At 36.4% G+C, this 19,458-nt stretch overlaps 1 pseudogene; it reads right to left on the reverse strand.

The window, feature by feature from the left end:
• Window positions 1-889: 889 nt before the first annotated feature.
• LOC128566871 (SIN3-HDAC complex-associated factor-like) lies at window positions 890-1,459 on the reverse strand (annotated as a pseudogene).
• Between the last annotated feature and the right edge of the window lie 17,999 nt (window positions 1,460-19,458).

The following is a 19,458-nucleotide window of genomic DNA, read 5'->3' on the forward strand; positions in this document are numbered from 1 at the left end:
GGGGTCTCACCTCTCTTAAAGACTGGTCATTTCCTTAAGAGGAGCTTTCATTCTGCTTTAGAAATTCCACATAAATAAAAATCTTTTTTTTTCCTTTTTTGCAGTTTTTTTTTTTTTTTTTTTTGGCGAGGGCAGGTTTGAACCTGCCACCTCTGGTGTATGGGGCCAGCACCCTACTCCTTTGAGCTACAGGCGCCACCCCATAAATTAAAATCTTTACCAACTATTAATATCAAGGAAGGTGGCACAGGATGCAAAATACACAGTTACCTCTCTGTATATTTTCCTTCAAGGTTATTTGTAACGGAAAGCTCAGTCTGTCCTGCTTAATAATCAGTAGTACAGGTTTGAATTGTCACAACCTTGGCAAGACCTTAATATTCAAAATTATTAACAATTACCTCTAGGGGCAAGTCTATGTTACTGTATTATGACAAAATTATTATCATGAGGTAAAATAAGTGTAGCCAGCCATCTTTAAAAATGCCCCAACCACTGCTTCTCAATATAGAAAGACTAAAACTACATACTGTTTATCATACAAAAAATCCCATCTCTGTCCCCTGAAATTCCCCTTAGTTTCATTCATTACAGGGGATTAAAAAAAAGAAGAAGACTTAAAGAGCACTTTACAGCAGCATTCAGCTTTCCTATGAAATACTCAGCATCTTAAATATTATGTACAATTCTTTTTTAGTCACCTAGATACTGGCTTCAGAGTTTGTGGAACTGGGGGGGGGGGGGGAATAGCCCACTCAAAACTATTCTAAAAGTTGTCTTTTGGCAGAATAGCAGGTATCCAAGTTAAAAACAGCAGGGTCAGTTTGTTGCTTTGTGGTCTTTTCAAAGTTTAAATCAGTTTTGCTCCCCTTCTACATGAGAACCTCAGTCACCACTCCTGAGTGGAGATGCGCAGAGGCTCTGGGCCCTGCTCCTCCGCTTCTCAGCAGCGCTTTCTTGTTGCTGCAGCCAGGCTTGAACAGATGTGTATCTATGAGGACTTCCCCCAAACGGCCTTTACAGATAATCCCACAACATATTTTCTGTCTTTTCCAGTATATGAGATCTAAAAAGGAAAAAAACGGTGTTCTCTTAGAACCAGAAGCCATCTCTGTGTCTGAGCCATCATCTGACTGGTTACTGTAACAAGGAGATTGAGCTGGGGAGACACTTTCACTTTCTTTGGTTTCCATGTGGTCTTTAGACTGGGTCCTGCCCTTGCATCTATCACACGATTCCAATTTTTTTTTGATCCTGCTGGCAACTTCTTCCATCTTTTCACAAGCAGGACACAGGCATTGCAGATGTCTCCTGAACGAGTTTCATGCAACCCAAAACAGCTCTAGAAGTCCTTTTCATAGCGTTTACTGTCAGTGAATCGAGAACTGGAGGACTTAGCTCTGCAAATACAGCAGCCCTCTATACTTCGGTACATCTTTGGCTTGTGAAAACCAAACATCTTCTGGGCAAGTCTACCAGAAGCAGCCATTCCACGCGCGATAGCGTTGCCGAGGTGCGGAGTGCCCGCCAGGCTAATCCACCCCCCACTCCAAGCGCTCCCTCCTCCTCAACTGCCTTGTCTAGAAAGATTCAGCACTGTTTTTTCTTAACATTTTATATAAATGTGATGAAAACTTAAATATGTGTCATGAAAAAAATCTCTCCGTCCCTCATATACATGAATTTATAAGCTAGAGGAAAATAAAGTTTGTTTTTTATTGATGGCCTTTACTCTTCTTTTTGATACCATTATATTCTGTTCAGCTCTAACTACATTATTCTGTGGAGAGATTAATTTCATATCTCTGGGTCAGTAGAAATCTTTCTGGGTCCAATGTTTGTTTCATGGTTACTTTTTCAAGACAGAGCAATGCATTCTGTTATGCTCATAGCAGTGGAAATTGGAGATTTTAGTTGAGCAAAAACCACTGTAAAGGTGAGAGTGTCCTATCTCTGAACTAATAATTATATAATTAATCATATTAAGGCATTGATACCATTCTAGAGACTAATAGAATACTATATTAACACAGAAGAAAATATTGTGTGAATATAATTCTTCCTAGTTCTTGACATTAAAATCAGTGATAACTAGTGAGAAGCTATAACTTATACTTTTAAAAATTCTAATTTTAAGTCCCTTATATATATTAAGAACCAAAGTACTAGACTTGTGAATCTCTAAAAATTGTCTCATTCACCAGTTTCCTCATTATCTATCACAATAAAGAACTCACACTTACGCTGAATACCTATTTGTTTAATTAATTAATTTGAATATTAGGCTATACAATGTTAACTTACACATTTCACAAGTGGGCTATTTTTTACATGATCATACACTTACTACACAATGTCAATGTCTGTAAGAAGGCAATATATAATGAAAGATGAAAGAAAATTGAATTTATAGTGGTTCCATTAAAAATAGTTATTAGACTCAGCGCCTGTGGCTCAAGCTGCTGAGGCACCAGCCACATACACCTGAACTGGGGGGTTCGAATCCAGCCCGGGCCTGCCAAACAACAATGACGGCTACAACCAAAAAATAGCTGGGCATTATGGCAGGCACCTGTGGTCCCAGCTACTTGGGAGGCAGAGGCAGGAGAATCACTTGAGCCCAGGAGTTGGAGGTTGTTGCGAGCTGTGATGCCACAGCACTCTACCCAGGGCGACGGCTTGAGGCTCTGTCTCAAAAAAAAAAAAAAAGTTATTAGGCCAGATGCAGCGGCTCATGCCTGTAGCCCCAACTACTTGGGAGGCTTATGCAAGAGGATTTCTCAAGCCCAAGAGTTTAAGGTTGCTAAGAGATAGGATGCTATGGTCATCTACCCAGAGTGACAGACTGAGACTGTCCCTCTCCCCGCTAAAAGTTGTTAGAGGTCAACATGGTGACAATAAATAAATAAGATATTAAAAATGCTTAACTACTGCATGCACATGGGATCATCTATCATTTAAATAAGATTTCCTCTCATCATTTATAACTGTGTTCAATTCCAAAATAAGAGTGACACAAAGTATGTGCATTTGGCAAAAACAAGTCATTAACAAATATTCTAATTACTATCCCAAGAATGCTTTATTTAGAAAAGAGAAAAGAGTACATCACACCTAGCATTTTACTTGACTGTAGGTAATCACATTAATCCATGATTTTGTGTACTTCACTCACTGGTTTAATCATGTGTAAATGAAACTCGGGTGCACTATAAACTTTTAAGTACTTGAATATGGCAAGACTTTCCAAGATTGGTTTTAATCCCTAATTATCAGTGTTTTATATATGTAACTCAGTTATGAATGGAATATCTAAGTGTGTCTATAACATTTCATACAAATACAAGCTTATTTGCTGTCACTCAATTCTTCCAAAGTTTTGTAATTATAGGACTAGATTATTTTCTTTATCAGGTTAATACTTGAACTTTCTTTTTATTGTTATCTGTAAGATTTGCTTAGGAGAACTTCAATAGATATTGCATTAAATAGCATACCAAATTTTATTAAGGATACCAGATAGAATTGATTCTATATAATTGATGCTAAATTCCAGAGAGATTGTATACTTTAAGTATAGTAGATAACACTAGACACTTTGTACATAAGAAAAAAATATTCCATTCTCAGCATTTCAAAACTATTGAAGTTTCACCGCCTTTTACATGTAAATATATATGTGAACAGCTATATCAGAATAATTTGAGAATATTTTAAAAGTGTAATTCCAAAATTGCACATTCTGATGGTACTAAAATGAATAAGGGATTCCATAGGTTTTAATGATCTAATTCCAACCAGCTTTACTAATTATGGTACTACTTATTCTCATAATTGCCTTCAAATTAAAAGGCTATGTGAGTTTAAAATATATTGTTAAATTTCTGCAAATTTATTTTTGTGTACATTTTGTTTTATTGCTGTTCTTGTTATTCTTATCTTGAACAAAGAAAAGCCAATGAATATAGATTTTGTTAAAAATTGACAAAACGTGACAAATATTTTTCCAAAGTGTGAAGTCTGTGCTTACATGTAAGTGGGGATCATAATGCCCCCACGGCATTGGTTCTCATGAACTCATTTACTCAACACCTGTGACGATATTTCAATGCCAACATTTATCCTGCTCAATAAATTGTAAGAAAAGAAATACCACTTCGTACGCATATAAATTTGACAATTAAGCTGCAAACTCATCCTAGAAAAAGAGCTGCCTTCCTCACTGCTGAATATCACCATGGTCACCTTCGAAGTCCTCCCTTGGGGAGCTATGTGGTGATGCTGCCAACTAGTGTATCCTTCAGAGCAATTTTGGAGGTTTTTTTGGACTGGCTATCAGAGCTGTGGTTGTACAAAGCTGAACAATTAAGTTCACAGACTTGTCCTAGAAAAAGTGCTTTGAAGAGTGGACTAAGCACTAGTGTCGGGGCATAGCTTCCCACGGGGAGAACTTTTAAGATGACTGGGGTGACATTCAGCAATGAAGTATCACTTTTTTAGCATGAGTTCACAAACTCAATTGTTAGGTCTCAAGTCTAGGCACAACTGGAATCTTCTCAAAATCATATTCTATCTAAACAAACAAAATAAAAAACCCATGAACTTCTAAGGAGTGGGATGTCAGCTTGATATAGTTCGAATAGGTCAATATATTTTCCTGGTATCACTGTGATGACTTTGATAAAATTAATTTGTAGAAGATTTAAATTAATGCAATAGTTTGAGTTCAGGATAAGGGTAGGAATTGAAAGGAAATCAGAATCACTGTTAAAGTTATTTAGACTGCACTGTGCAATTGGGAAAACTGGTCTTCATGTCAATGACGTGGTGTAAAATGAAAGAAATTTAATATTTTGTAGCCTGATTGTTTTCAACTGTACAATGTGGATATTAATCATTTTCTTAAGGAAAATCAAGTTTGGCTTATATGAGAAAACACAAAAAGAATCCAGAAGGGATACATTTCACTGCCACCATCATTATCATCACATTATATAGGAAAGAACCTATCTAATCTCTAAGACAAAAACTGCCAGCCTAATCCAAGATGAGTTACATTTTATATCTCAAAAACATGTTTGTTTGCCACACGTCAACAATGTCAGTCTTTTGGTTAAAGTATGCTTTAATATTCTGTGACTATTGCTATGCAATCAGTAAGAAGTATTTAGAATTCTCTCTATATCTTAATCAAAAATTGCCAAGCATTAATCTTTGATCAATGAAAATTATAATCATCTGATACTGATGTAAACAATGTGAGACCTCACTTCACATAATGTACAAAGATTAGTTAAATCAAAATATCTTAAATTATAATGTATTTGGAAAATATATTTTGGATTTATGAATTTTTAAAAAGTCATTTTTGCTGTATATTTTGACATTTTTGATTGCTACCTGTTTACGTTATATGATAACTTAATGTGATTCAAGTATTGACTAAGGTAATCTAGTTGAAATAAAATGTTTCATGTTATTTCCAGTAAACAATTAATACTTTTTAAAACTCATAAATAATGCTAAAATGGATATCATCACAATATTCCAGAATTAGAAATAAGTAGATTATTTTATATTGAATTATACTTCAGCTTTGAATCATATATGAAATTTGACTTTCTCCTTTAACAGTAATTATTTTCCCTTCTGTAAATCTGAATGGGTAAAATTGAGGTATTCAACATTATATATTATCTGAGAAACTCTAAATTAATCCTTTAGTCCATTGCCATTGAGAAAATATTAAAATGTGAAATAAAGGTTATTACCGTGACAAAGAAGAAAACTGAATATTGATAGCCATTTAGGTTTAATATTGTTAAATGAGGCTACATTACTGCTGTAACAGTTGGCTGTCTAATAAGCTGAAATATTTCATCAGGAATATAATAACACGATGAGCTTTGAAGAGGCTATTGGAAAACAATAGCTCGATATAGCTCATAAGGTTCAGTATGATCACTCTCATTTGCCTCTTCTATATTGTCTGTTACTCCAAGGGTAGCCACGAATACCAAGCTTCATGCCCTTAATCAGTCTCTGGCACCCTAACTTGGTCAAGGTTTGGATTAGTCCCCAAAGAAAATATTTTTTACTGAGTGATATCATGATCTCTCAAAAGGAAACAGCATGGTAAATGAACTTGGGAGAGATTGCTCAACTACTGAATGGAAATATAAAACCTATTAATTCAGTGACATTTCTGAGTTGGTTAAACATTTGCCATCAAAGTACTGGGTGCTTTTATTGTTTTAGTGTCTGCTCTCATTATGTTAATATAAGCGTTATCATTTGGATGTATCATTATTTATTTTTAAATTATAGTGGGTCAGACATGATTGCAAGAGGGACTTTACCTAACAATTGCAATCAGTGTAACCTGGCTTATTGTACCCTCAATGAATCCCCAACAATGAAAAAAAAAAAAAAATTATAGTGGGTCTTTTCACAACAAAATGTATCATATGCCTTTATGAATATATTTTTATTTTTCATTCTCAATTACAATAAGCTATAGTAAATTATTTTTTATATTTCTCATTTAAATTCTGTATCAGAGTTTACAGAAAAATATATTGTTTACAAAATGTATTTTTTTAGGTAAAATTCTGTATGTAAGAGTACAATGCCATGAGGCATTTTTACAATGTTGTAGATTACAGAATTCTGTTCAATATTAATTAGAAAAAATATACATATCTCAATAGCAATTATGAGCATGCCATAGATTGCATAAAAATAATCTTTTCATTCAAAAGTTATGCACAATTTCAGTGACTCATAGTACACGTATTTATGATTTATATTCCATTAGCTCTTGAAGGTTATTTTACATAAAATCCTGCATATTATATTAGTGTGCAAATTAAAGTTTCCCGAAATCCAATACATAGCATATTTCTACTTTCAAGGATGAACAAAATCTATGCATTAAGAATGTATGCTATTCCACTAAGTTTTAAGAGGTTTTTCTTTTTTTGGTGTGTTTTATCATTCCCCAAAGTATAGTGAAGAGTTGTTTGAGATTGATAATGTCCCTTGCATTTTCAAGACAGCTTTAAATACTACAATTGTAAAATCTTCACATTTTGTTGATTCCTCCCCAGAAGAATACCAAATCTACATAAATGAACCAAATTAATCTTTTTCACTCACTGAGTCTGACATTCAGCAATATTTCTCAATTGCCTATTGTATACCAATGGTACCTAACATTGGAGAATCCAAATGAATCCAAAACTGACCCATTATCTTGTTCTGATAGATCTTGCTGCCATTAGTTAAAAAGAAAATAACCAAAGTAACGCACTGATACATCAGTAATTACATACTGATAAAAATGATTTAGGAAAAACAATACAATTTGATAAGATACTATTATAAAATTAAAACAAGCCAGGTAGAGTGGCACACCCTTTAATCCCAGATACTTGAAGGTCTGAGGCAGGAGATTTACTTGAGCTGGGGAGGTTTAGCATAACCTGGACAATAGATCATCTAAGAAAAAAATAAATGAAAATAAAGAAAGGAAACCACTTAATTAGGGAAAGTGTTAGTGGTTAATGTGTAATTATAGGTTTTATAGTGTTAGTGGTTAATGTTTAATTCTAATGTGTAATTATAGGTTTTAATTCATGGAAACAAAATCCTATAGTGTGAAGCATGGTGCCCATGAGCTACTGAAAGAAAGCTGGGTGACCTAAGGGAAAGGGAGATGGAGGGAGAACTTTTGGACAGCGTTCAAATATTGTGGCCATGAAGCTGAAATAAGCAATGGGATAAGTCAGAAGCAGAATATTTAATCTCGTGTTTGAAGACCCGGTTTTATTTTTAAAAACTGAAGAGACAAGAGTGTATTTGAAGGCTTGTGGGACACATCCTGTTTAGAGAGACTGATGGAATTCACTGGAAAGACAACTGTGATTGATAAGTTCTCTAGAAAACACATAAAGAGTAGAATACAAGAACAGATGGAGGGTCTGACTTTAGATAGTAGTCATAACAATAGAGAAGGGAGAGTGTTAAATTAATTTCTTCGGTTCTTTCATGAAGTTGGAACCAAGGACCTGGCTTACTCATCCTGGCACAATATCCCTCTAACTTATGAAATATCTCCTCTCCTGTAGTCAGGGTTGGTAAATAGGAGATTGCTATTTTATTTTTATTTATATATTTTCTATGTAGGTAAATGTTTTAATTCCTGTAAATAATATCTTCATCCTTTAAATTCTAATTATGTCTAACTGTCCATGCAAGGAAATTTCCCAGGAATTAAGAGTTAACAAAACAATGCAATAAGATAGTCAGCCTTTCAAAAGTAAAATATCTTCTATTTGTGAAAAAAAAAAAAAAAAAGGATGTTTTCTCATGAACTAAATGTTGCAGTTATATCTCCTCTTTCTTCCTGGAGTTATTAAATGTATGAGGTAATGACCACTACTGTTTCATTTCTGGCAGTTTTGATTTGTGCTATGATACTAGTAATCACATTCCTTCAGGAGATGTCATTAAAATATAGTGCTGCTTGAAATGTATACACAGAAATAGACTTAATTATATAGACTTTGGTTAAAAGTTCAAGGTGTAATTAGAGATAAGAATTAAGAATGATTCAAACATTATAAGGAACTAGTTAAATGAAGGGACAGAAACTGTTTTAATAACATTTGAAAAGTTAAACTTTCTGTTATTTATAGATATGATAGTAATTATCTTATAACTAATTATGATAAAATTCATAACATAATTCGAAGCAAATATGTTTCACAGTAAAGGAAGATTACTTTAATTCTAAACTAATGTTATGTAAGAAACTGTTATTTTCTTTTTCTTTTTTTAACTTTTTCAGTATAGCATAAGATTTATTTCATTTCTTCATTACACAAGCTTCCAACTTTCACAGGAGCCAGAAACACAGTTTTTATGCATTTTAGCAATACATTTTTAAAACTTTGTCAGAGAACATGAAATTTTGAGCAACTCTAACAAAAAAACTTTTATTCTTACTAAGATTCATGATTGGAATATATAATTAAAACCAGTTAAAGTTTTGTTTAAAAAAAAAAAAACTGACATTTTAAAATTTTATATTTACATAATTTTATTATTTCCTCCTCAGTTAACTTACTCGCTGCAACACTGGCCTCTCAGAAGATTGGCTTCCTGCAATACTCAAATAAAACAAGTTCTTGCCCAGACTGTCAATCCTGGTCAACTGCAAGATTTGGATCCCAGGTCCCTCATGTATCACAGAGGGGCAATGAGCGTTGATGTGAATTTTCCACTGACTTAATATATCCTATATCTGCACCAAAGTGCTTGAATTTCAGTCCCACCCTCTGCTGGAGGAGGACTACAAAGACTAAGCTGGTGGTGAGGTGCAGTGTCGCATAATAAGCAGTTCACAATTTTAGCAAGGTAGGGGTAAGGGCTCCCTTTACTACATAGCTAAAAAGTTCCTTGACTCCTGGAGCCGGATACCCACAGCCCTACCAGATTGGTGTGAGTAACATCCAGCGCGGAGTGGGGTGCATTCATACTTATCCTGTTTCCAGGAATTGCTGCTCCCGCAGCAGGCATTCCCTCTGCACATGTCTCGTACGTTCAGTAGTCTCCGTCTGTCACCTTTTAATTCACTAAAATATTTTAGCATGTTCCATCAGGCAAAATATGAGTGAAAATACAGAGGGTTAAAATACTCTAATTGTGCTGAAAGGCCAAAGACTTTCCTCTGAAAAAAAAATGAAAATAGGAAGTTTGCTGGGTTGAAGAAAAACCCATCTTCACATCGATAAGGTCAAACATGACTGTAATAGAGTCCTCTAATTCTCACCAAGGTTTCAGGTGCACTATTTCAGACAAAGCGCGTGGAACATATGTTTGTACGGGAAGGGTACACAAGATAATGTGTGTGTTGTCTGTTTGTTTGTTTGTTTTCAGAAAGGGTCTCATTTTGTCACCCTCAGTAGAATGCCCTGGCGTCGCAGCTCGCAGCAAACACAAACTCTTGGATTCAAGATCCTCTTGCCTCAGCCTCCGGACCAGCTGGGACTACAGGCCCTGCCACAACGCCTGGATATTTTTAGAGATGGGATCTCACTCGTGCTCAGGCTGGTCTTGAACTTCTGAGCTCAAGCAATCCACCCGCCTCAGCCTCCCAGAGTGCTAAGGTTTGCGTAAGCTAGGATTGTAGGCGTGAGCCACTGCACCCAGCCCACAATTGAAGATTTAAGAAATACTTACATGGTGCTCTTCTTGCCATCCTGCTTACACAAACCAGGTCAAGTCCCCTTTTATGGAAGTGAACTGTTATTAAGAAGAGCGCCATAGAATTTGCAATTATTCAATCATGCAATGGTAGATAAAAGACGAATGATAAAAGATGAATGTATTGTCTGGAGCTGGGCATGATCATGTTATCACAAGGTAAAGGCAACAAAAGTCATTGATTCTAACTTCATGGAATTGGAGAACTAATTCAAGCCTTCACCTTTCACCAGAATTTCTTACTGGTGAGTGAGTAGGAAATTACTCCTGTATTTCTAAGTTCTTGTTGGTTGTGTTTTATATCTTTTGCACTTAATATCTATCATACTTGATACAATTGTAAGTGTTAAATTTTGTATATGACTTTCAATTTGGTAAAAAGTTTAATATTTGTTCTCTAAATTTATGTTTTACTTCTTTGTCAATTTCTTTTGCAAGAATCTCATTATTGAATTAACATATAAACTAACAACTATCATATTAATCTTAAAAACTCTTGTGACGTGTGTATGCACACTGCATGTACAGGTTTAACACAGATACACATTAAATATACATAGATGTTGAAATTTATCAAAAAATGTCAAAGATAAATTTCAGATGATTTGACCCAAGTGAAATTACAAAACAAAATCAATGCTATTTTTAAAGAGCCTAAAAAATCTAATGGAAATTGCTTCACAACTGTGAGTTAGAACTTTTGCAAAGGTATCTCAACTATATAAATTAGTTATATAAGCCAGTTTTTCTATAGTGTGCTTACAGACATTAACTCATTAAAATTGGATCTGCTGGACTATCTCAGGCATTTGTTATTTTTCCAAGCAGTCCACTTTTCTTATTCTTTGTCTGAATTCATAAAGAATTTATGTGTCAACATTTTATACTTTTATTGGATTTTGAGTTTGTCTCTGCTCAACGAGATTTTAGGTAGTGCTAAATTGAGTTGTTGTCATATGAATGGTAAGGCATTTGATATTTCTGCAGAAAACATATCTTGAAAAAAATATAAGTAGTAAGTCATATTTTCTTTCCTATCTTGTGTTAAAACAAATGCAAATCATTTTGATGAACTCATTCAGAATACGGTTCTGTACTAGCAGATTTTTCATAAGGATTATGAAAAGCACAATAATTCCCAAACACAATTTCTGTTCAACCCAAACTCATTATTAATTCAACAAATATTTATTGAGCTCCAAATCTATATCAAATATGCTGTCTTCAAAGCCTCTATCATCTATTGGAGGAAAGGTAAAAGTGTTTTTGCCACTGAAAAAGAGCACACGTCCCAGCAGTAGGTGACACTGTGGCAACATACAGAGGGGAAACGGAACCCAGTTTTGAAAATGGAGAAATGTTTAAGCCGACACTATAAGAAGAAATGGGAATTAAGTAGAAGAAAAGGAGTGAAGGGAGTGAGCACATACTGAAACGAGGAGGGAATGATATCACTCATTCTAGCCACTGCCCATTATTTAGTAGACTATATTGCACAGGAGAATAAAAGATGGTGATAAATGAAGAAAGGATAAGGGACAATTTATAATGGGCTTTTTTTTTTTGAATGTACAATTGTTTTTATTTTAATTCTCTCTCGTGATACAAACTTAAGAGTATGGAGATGGGTAGAGCCCCAGGGACCTTAGTTTTCCACAGGCAAAGCTGTCCAGCCCTGATGTTCTACCACTAGCCACACCCCAGAATCCCAGCTGTGATGGACAAACCACAGCCCCCCAAAATCAAGGATAATCACCGTTATCTGTGACTCAGATACATCAATTGTACCATATAGATATTTTCCATAATTATCTTCAAGTTTTGGCTAACATATCAAAACGTAAGTCACACTCTCGTTATTGGGTCTCTTTAATGACTTTTTTTTTTTAATTGTTGGGGATTCATTGAGGTTACAATAAGCCAGGCTTTTAAGCGATTGTAAGGGATTGCACTGTATTGTAAACTAACGAAGGTCTTACGAAGATGCATGATAGGATCAGGTTTGCATTTTGAAACACATTCAAGTCACAATGCTAAGATTGGATTTTAGTGATGTGGAGTTTGGAGACAAGAGATTGGAGACAGGGTTGCCAGTTATACCAATTCCTGTATAGGCAGTGGTCACCTCAGCTAAATAAATGTCAAAATAAAGGTCTGTGAATGAATTTTCAAGATAAAGAGAAAGAAAAATACATCAAGTCTTATTTTCTATGTGATATGGATCACAAGTCAAAGATAATGGGGGTGTAATACAGACAGGCTAAACAACAGACACATAGGAAAATTGATAAATAATGAGAAGTCTGGATGTTCCCAGTTCTTATCATATAATGAAGTTTATTTTTTTATCTTTTCTTCTTTTATAACTAAAATATTTATAGTTTATTCACAGAACTGTGCAAGCATTGCTTGATCAACTTTATTTATTTATTTTTTTCATAGATTATTTTTTTTCTTTGCAGTTTTTGGCCAGGGCCAGCTCCCTACTCCTTGAGCCACAGGTGCTGCCCCTATCTTTTCATTTTTTATGTAACTCAGTTTATACTGATCTTCACTGTATTGAGGCAATATGAAATTCAACATGCACTAAACATGGCAGACAATGTTTTTATGCTCCCACTTTTCTCTATGACACAGGCAGACACAGAAGCAATTTCACACATACTTTAAGTTATACTTAATAGTGCTAGATATGTGAGTGGAATTTTTGTTTACCCATGCTTAGGAGCTAGATATTTAAAAGTGAATTATGTCAAAATATCATACATACTTCATTTATATACACAACTTTTATGCATTCATAAGCATAATCTAAAAAAAATAAAAACAACCATGAAAATGTGGACAAAGATGCTTTACTTCTTATTATCATAATGAATCTCCAGCTGTATTATGCCAATGAAAAGATCCATTAACAGTAATCACCATCTAACTTACCTGGTCAAAACTTTAGTTTTGACTCTTATCCTGTTAATGCTACAGAATGTTAGAAAGGAAACCTGAGTAAAGAGAAAGCTAGGATCATGTCTTGACCTATTCATGGTTTCATAATCTTAACTCTGAACAAGTGTTCTAGGATGCCATTTAAACTCTTTCTTCTCTTTACTCCTACTTGGTACAGTTTGTGTTAAGATAATTAAAAATTGTAGTAAGTCAGTACAGGCCACAGAACAGTGTAGCTCAGGTTAATGAGTCTTAAAAGAACTTTGTAAAAAATATACCAAATGCTATTAATAGCACTGCAAAGCAAGAACGAATAAATGATAACTTCTGGAAATAAGAGTACTCAAATCCACCCATTCTTCTCTGAACTAAGTCAATTATTTATTTATTTTTGAAGTTTATTTAAATAAAATTCATGCTGAAGATTTTTTTAATAAGCATGCATATGTATACACATATATACATATATATACATCTAGTTCAGATGTCTTTTTAATTGAATGTAATAAATATGGTGTTAATAAAATGTAGTTTAACATGCTAGTCACAATTCACAACCCAGCATTTACCTCAAGTGAAAAAAGCATCTTTGAAGATAAAATGGCAAATTGAGTATTATCAGTTTTGAAATTTTATACACAAGTATTGGTGTGACTATTTGCAGAATTAAACATAACATATTATTAATAAATACTATTTCCTCTAATTTATACTAACAATTTATATTATCTTTTAATATTTACATTATGCATTTACTTTAACAAAATGGAATAAAACTATAGTTGGGTTATAGCCTTCATGTGAAAGCTTTAGCTTCATAGTAGAGCTGAGTACATTGGATACTTTTTCTTCCACTCCTGAGATACTTTGCTAAGAAGAATATGTTCCAGCTCCATCCATGTAAACATGAAAGAGGTAAAGTCTCCATCTTTCTTTAAGGCTGCATAATATTCCATGGTATACATCTTGGAATGGGTACAGGTGAAACTTACTAAATGCAGAATACAAGTGCCTACATACAGTAACTACATACAGGCTACATTGAACAGTTTGATGAGAATATTTCAGATTATATATGAAACCCGCACATTGTACCCCTTGATTGCACTAATGTACACGGCTATGATTTAACAATAAAAGTAAATAAATTAAAAAAAAAACACAATCCGTAAAAGGATAAAAAAATGGAATAAAACAAATTTATAAAATTCAATAAAACCTCTCTAGATAAAATGTGTTTTGTTTTAATTCTGTATAAAAATTATTCACTAGCTGAAACTGTACCAGTTTCACTGTAATGAATAAACTAAAATGTATTTGTAAAAGCGTTTATATGTTGAAACCTATTCATAAAATAGCATAGCATCTAAAACTGCATGTTCTCTACTTAGGCAATCATCCCCTGACTTTCTTTTCTGCATATAAAATAAACATTTAAAAATATAACTGCTCTATACCAGCTTAAAATACGTTAGGGCCTGCAGAAAAGATTACGTGTGCATATATAGTCAGTAAGATCAACACATTTCAAACGTTTAAGTTTGAAGTTCTTCCAAAGTTATCAGTATAATCTTTAAAAAATATTTTCTATATTTTCAAAATTCTGCGTTGTCATTAACTGATTATAAAAGGTAATTGATAAAATATTTTGAATTAACTATAAGCTTTAAGAGAGGTAATATTTGATATAGCCCATTCATTATACACGTGTAACACTACCCACACGCGCGCGCACGCGCACACACACACACATACACAAAACTTAAGACCAAAGAGAGCAGGTTAGCTGCTTATTTTTGTTTCTGTTTATTCTTCTCAGTCTTCGGATTGTTGCCATAGCTTTCATAGATAAATCAATGCTTTTTAAAACTAGAGCACTGATTCCCTGATTTTAATTCCCATTGTTTCATCTTAAAAATTGTAGTAAGTCATCGCACAGGGTACTTGACTTTTGAGCATTTATTCTATGTGTGTGGCTTTTTGTTTGTTTGTTTTCTCTACACTTCTTTATTCTGTTTAGTTTCTTCTCTGAAGCCATTTTTTCTCTTTGTTTAACTGAGGACATATCTGCTGAAATTAATTATTTTTGCGTCAATATGTGAATGAAAATGCATGTTCCGGGGGTGGAGCATGATGGCGGACAGGACGGATGTGTAGCCCACCTCTCCCAAGTCATCAGGTGAGAGGAAAAGCGGTCTGGACCATCCCTGTGTATGGATTATTGGAGTGGACAGACAGCTGGAGACGCCCAGCGAACTGGCGGATTGCTATATATGAGGGGAAATTTAAAATCACAGACTCTGTTGTAGAGATCCTTCCCTGCTCAGCCATGCCAGCCAGCAGGCCTCTCCCCTACGGAGGTCAGCTTGTAAATCCTGACAAAACCCAATTAACAAATAATTATTCCTGAACTGAGGGAGGCATCCGAAAGGAGAGCCACTCAAAACCACGGGGAGCTGGGCAAACTGTTGGACAATTGAAGGGAAGGGATCCTGCCCGGGAAACAGACATTTTGAACTACCCAAAAGGGCGGGCACCTTTCCCCCAGGCGTTGGAGGGGGCTGGCGGGTTTAGGCTGCGCAGCAAACTGGCGGGTGCCCATCCAAAAGGGAAACTCTGAACCATAAAACCCAGAATAAGTCCCCGGAATGCTTCCAACCACAGGACCCGGCTTTGGCTGCTAAAGCCGGGAAGCTACTGAAGCCCCAGACCCGGCTTTGGCTGCTGAGGCCGCAAATTTGGCTTCAGCCCTGGAAGACAGCTACAGCAGATAAAACCGCAAGCCTGCCAACGACCGCACAAACTCAACACCACTCCCCCTACAGCCGATTGCAGTCGCCAGTTTGCAGAACCTGGGAACAGAGTGGAAAGACTTGAGAAGCATGGACACCTGCACTGAGTGGGAAGGTCAGTCACAAGTGCTGTCTGGAAAAGAACAGCTGAGGTTACATAATTCTTAGGCGACAAACTTTTGCAGAAATTCCAAAATGGCCATCGGCCATGGAAGGTGGTTACCATGGTAACAGTATAAACTGTAAATCAGGTATAAGCCTCAGAACCACTCACAGCGCCACCTGGTGTCCAGAAAGTATATTGCAGTATGAATATATTCCTATGAAAGTTGATCCCTACAACAGACATATAAATATATATAGGTATATTTCTACACACAAGAATATTTTTGTAGTTGGTGCCTTTTTTTTGTTTTTGTTTTTGGTTTTTTTTTGGTTTTCATGTTTTTTTGTTTGTTTGTTTGTTTTGTTTTTGTCTGTTTTTTCCTCACCATTTTCTTAGAGGAGATTTCGATAATTTTTTATTATTACTTTATATATAAATATATTTTTTATTTCTATCTCTTCTAATTTTAATTTCTTCTTTCTTCTCATTTAACATTCCTTCTAACACCACTTTTTTCTCTCTTTTTTTTTCCTTTATTTCAATTACTTTATGATTATCACTATTTTTATTGCAGTTGTTCTTATATTGCTGTTGTTGTGGCTGTTACCTGTATGTCTACATGTTTCTGTCTGTCTCTGTATCTATGGGCCCGTGTGCCTGGTAATCTTTGTATCTGTTTATTTGTTCATTTGGTCTCAATGAGCTTGGTGTTACGACCTGCAACTCTGAGCTCCTAACACTCCCCTCCACTCTCACTCCGTGATCTGGAGACCTGCCCCCCCAGGAGTTCAGATTCTTGGGTGAACTCTCGAGAGCTGCAGACAGGACCTGGACTGCAGCTGGCCAGTGCTGACTCTGTAGCAAAGGAGCGAGAAGACACTGGTCGGCTAAGAGGGAGTTAAACTGGAGTGGTGGTGCCCCGAAGTGCAGAGCAACAGCCGTCTTCAGCAATAACAAGGCCCACTCCCAGACATCCCATAGCCTCTCCTCCTATTTTCCTGGGCAACCAGATGAGGCCGAGCATCTTGTCAAATGGCAACCACCATGGCACAGACCTGGGACTGAAACACAGGCCCCATGAGTAAAGGGTTTGCCTGAGGCGGCACTGAACTGGGTGGAACACGGGGACTAGAAAACACACCTGCAGAGCCGGGAAACTCCCAAAGTGGGGCTGATCCAGAGGACCACTTGACTGAGCCTAAGATGCACCTAGCCCTCAGGGGATCACCAGCCTATAGACAAAGGAGGCCAAGAGGCTACAGCCGACAACTGATCGTGCAGCGAATACAAACCCACAGGACTAAAGACATGGCCTGAGGCACAGGTTCTGGGAACTCAAATCAGCCTCTCTTCTGCAGAAGAATCTAGTCAGAAACAAACTCCCACAGGGTTGTTCCGTTTACCCAGTAACATAAATTAAGGGTGGGGCTGGAACTGAGTGAACACCTCCAGCCTCCATCAAGTGCGTGAGGTTGACAGGCCACACCATCCCCTGCTGGACAAAGACAGAGAGTAGTGGCCTAGACAAGCAGACACAGACTACCCTGTGACTTAGGCAGGTGAAAACCCCTGGAGTATCTGCTTACTGCAGACAACTGACTGGGTCACAGCCCTGTGGGGCTAGCAGAGACTGGGTGTGACAGAGCTGCAAGGTGGGGAAGGAGGCATCAATCTTCCCAGACTGATCTATTTACTGGGTGGCTCTTCCTGACTCCATGCAGCACTGGAGCAAGCCATGTTAGAGCAGTCACCAGACCCCTGTGATCCAGTTCCCAGGGACATCTTGAACTCTCCCACCCGAGGCAGCTGCTGACTAACACAATTGATTTGGACCTTTTGAACTGAACCACTCACCTGGGGACTATCCAGGTGGTGCCCTGGGTGTGTTGTTGTAGGAAGGTTTGATTTTCCTTTTCCATTTGCTGCCTGTGGTGGGTGGGGTGACTTAATTGCTGGTATTTCTCCACAGCTGAGACTTCAACCCAGAGTAACTGTTTCACTAGGGTCAAATAGAAACCAGCAGAAAACAAGACAGAACTACTTAGCCCCTCTACACCAAACAGGGCCCCAGTTTCTCAGGCCACAGCACTGTACGGGTCCTCGACAAAACACCAGGGGAGAAATCAAAGGGAGTAAAACAATCATAGGGCAGAATCAGTGGAAAAACTCTGTTAACATGAAAACCAGAATAAATCAACCCCCCCAGGCAAAGATACGGCAGATGTAATTGAAGATCCCATTCACAAACAACTGGCTGAGATTTCAGAAATCGAATTCAGAATTTGGATGGCAAACAAGATTAACAAAATGGAACTAGGAATTCGTGGAGAAATTCAAAAGCTGTCTCAAGAATTTAACGAATTTAAAGACAAAACCACCAAAGATTTAGACACACTGAAATAAGAATTTGCAGCCCTCAAATATATGAAAAATACAGTAGAATCCCTTAGCAACAGAATGGACCAAGCAGAAGAAAGGATCTCCGACATCGAAGATAAAGCCTTTGAACACTCCCAAACTCTCAAAGAGGAAGAGAAATGGAGAGCAAGAATGGATCATTCTCTCAGACAGCTCTGGGATAACTCGAAGAAGGCAAATATATGACTCATAGGAATTCCTGAAACAGATGAAGTGGCCTCACTGGGCTCAGAGGCCCTTCTGCATGAAATTATGAAAGAGGATTTTCCGAACATGCCTAGAGAACCTGAAATTCGGATAGCAGATAGCTTCAGAACCCCAGCACAACTCAACCCAAATAAGACAACCCCCAGGCAGATCATAATTAACTTCACTAAAGTTAATATGATGGAGAAAATTCTCAAAGCGGTCAGGCAAAAGAAAACTATTACCTTCAAAGGGAAGAACATTAGAATGACTGCAGATCCCTCTGCTGAAAATTTTCAAGCCAGAAGAGGGTGGTCATCAACGTTTAATCTCCTAAAGCAAAATAACTTTCAACCACGGATCTTGTACCCAGCTAAACTGAGTTTCATTTATGATGGAGAAATTAAATCCTTTATGACATGCATATGCTACAGAAATTTGCCATAACCAAACCAGCTCTTCAGTATATTCTCAGACCTATCCTCCATAATAACCAACCCAATCCTCTACAACAAAAGTAAACTCACTCAGAAACTTCTTACCAAACTCCAACTTCCACAATGGCAAAAGGATTAAAAACGCCCACTGGACTTTCAAAAAACTCAATACCCAAAATTTCACCAAACTTATCAGTACTCTCCATTAATGTGAATGGCTTAAACTGCCCTCTAAAGAAACATAGGTTAGCTGACTGGATACAAAAACTCAGGCCAGACATTTGTTGCATACAAGAGTCACACCTTA

The sequence above is a fragment of the Nycticebus coucang genome, chromosome 15 (assembly GCF_027406575.1).
Source record: "Nycticebus coucang isolate mNycCou1 chromosome 15, mNycCou1.pri, whole genome shotgun sequence".
Lineage (NCBI taxonomy): Eukaryota > Metazoa > Chordata > Mammalia > Primates > Lorisidae > Nycticebus > Nycticebus coucang.